This window comes from Delphinus delphis, chromosome 4 (genome assembly GCF_949987515.2).
Source record: "Delphinus delphis chromosome 4, mDelDel1.2, whole genome shotgun sequence".
In the NCBI taxonomy this organism is placed as follows: domain Eukaryota; kingdom Metazoa; phylum Chordata; class Mammalia; order Artiodactyla; family Delphinidae; genus Delphinus; species Delphinus delphis.
The window spans coordinates 130,949,203-130,951,851 of NC_082686.1; positions in this window are offsets into that span (position 1 = coordinate 130,949,203).

The following is a 2,649-nucleotide window of genomic DNA, read 5'->3' on the forward strand; positions in this document are numbered from 1 at the left end:
TGCCAGTGGTAGTTTGATAGGGATTGCATTGAATCTATAGATTGCTTTGGGTAGTAGAGTCATTTTCACAATGTTGATTCTTCCAATCCAAGAGCATGGTATATCTCTCCATCTATTTGTATCATCTTTAATTTCTTTCATCAGTGTCTTATAATTTTCTGCATACAGGTCTTTTGTCTCCTTAGGTAGGTTTATTCCTAGATATTTTTTTCTTTTTGTTGCAATGGTAAATGGGAGTGTTTTCTTGATTTCACTTTCAGATTTTTCATCATTAGTATATAGGAATGCCAGAGATTTCTGTGCATTAATTTTGTATCCTGTTACTTTATCAAGTTCATTGATTAGCTCTAGTAGTTTTCTGGTAGCATCTTTAGGATTCTCTATGTATAGTATCATGTCATCTGCAAACAGTGACAGCTTTACTTCTTCTTTTCCGATTTGGATTCCTTTTATTTCCTTTTCTTCTCTGATTGCTGTGGCTAAAACTTCCAAAACTATGTTGAATAAGAGTGGTGAGAGTGGGCAACCTTGTCTTGTTCCTGATCTCAGTGGAAATGCTTTCAAAAACTGGGATATTTATCTACAAATTTCTATCTCTCTTTGGTAGAGAGTCACTCTTGAAACATTGACTTACTTATATTCTAGCCACCCCATGCCAGTGGCCGGAGTATCCCAGACACAAATGCAGGCAGCCCTCTGTGTGTATGAACTGTCTGCAGATTATCTCAGATGTGAGCAGAAGTATTGTGGCTCCACACTAAATGGACCCAAGTCACATGAATTTTTGTCTTATGGATATCTCTGGAATCACACAGCCCTTCCATCCTCACTGTCACCACCTGTGTTTAGACCACCATCATCTTTCACCAAGATCACTGCCACCATCGTAAGTAAATATTCTCCCTACTTCCTGTCTCCGCACCTTTAATCAGTTCTCGACCCAACTCCTAGAAGGAGCTTTCTAAGATATAAATAAAATCATGCTAGTCCCCTTTTAAAATTTTTTCAATTATTCCTTAAAGTCCACTCTTCAATGGCCTTATAAAATCTTCCATTATCAGCCCCTTCCCCCTCTTGATTCTCATTGAACCCTATGTCATCTCTTTTTTCCATCTCTTGTCCCTCCCTCACCCTGCCCTCTGTCTTTCTCTTCCAACTCTCTCCCCAGTCACTTTTATCTCCTGATACAACAATTTCTCTGCCTTTTCCTCCTCCCTCAATTCCATTTTCCTGGCCAACGTGTACTGACCCTTCAAGTCTGAGCCTAAATATTACCTCTTCAGGAAACTTTTCCATTTCTGTTTCTTTAGACCATGTTAACTCCCCCAGCCTGATGCTTCCATACAACACTGCAAATTCTCTATCATAATCACACCATGCTTTATTAGAGCAATCTGACCATGACCATCACACCCTTACAATATCAAGTCTATTTTCTTCCCCCCTTATCTCTCCAGTGAAAGGAAGAGTACCTGGCATATAGCAAGTGCTCAGCAAATATTGAATGAATGATTGACGATTAACACTTGCCTTTGATTATGTGCTTCTGTATTCCCTGAAGGAAGGATTCAGGAAAAAAAGTGAATCATGAATAGATCACCATGCTCTTGTGGCGACTCTAATAAGAGGCTGTGAAACGTAGTGTCTGTGCCATCCTTGTTCTCATTTCTGATGGATGGAAAAATATTTACAAAATAAAGGTGGGTTTGAAGTCTAGTTGAGTTGATATCTATAAAAAACAGAGATATTATGATGTGTTGAATCACTTTCTACAAATTTGATGGCCTGAATCACCCCCTTAAATGATCTGACTGACATCTTTCTTTATCCTACTTGCACTGATTTTCATTGTAAAACTGGTTAATATTGGCAGGACAGAGCTGAATAGTAAAATCTCTGACATGCTAAATCCAGAAAGAATGTTTTGTTTCAGTACAGAAAGAATGATGTTTCTGCTTGAGGGTTTCAGTTTGGGCCTCATCTGAAAGCTACTCTTTTTGTCCCCAAAGAGCAAAATGTCAAATGCTTTTCCACTGATGCAGAATAAGTGAAATACAGAGGCTTCCAGTGAGAATAATACAGAAATGAAAAACAAGATCAAAGAGAGAGAAGCCATTCCCAAGGCCAGGAGAAACCAGCAGCTGGAACTGGTAGAACACGTTTGAAGAACTGCTCTTTAGAAATAGTTGATGAAGGCTCTGCATTTAAAATGTTAACTTTGAGTGATAATTCATCAAAAGGCTGCAAAGTTTCTGTCAGTCATGTTAAAGTAGCCCTACTCTGAGGGCTGTTCCATCACAGAATGATGTTGAGAAGAGGCTCATCAGAATCTGTATAATGTGAGAAGACTACATATTGAGAGAAGACCACACAGAGAACGTATGTCCTCCTGTGAATCATCATGAATTCAGTCATGGAAAATGATGTGGTGACAAATGCAGAGTCGTTGTTAGCTGTGGCTGGTACCCATGACTCTCTTTTTTTTAAGACTTGTTCTGAGGAAAGACTTTCTTTTTTAAAGAAATTATTTTATTGAGTATACTTGATTTACAGTTTTGTGTTAATTTCTGCTGTACAGCAAAGTGATTCAGTTATACATGTATATAAATTTATTTTCATATTCTTTTCCATCATGTTATCACAGGATAT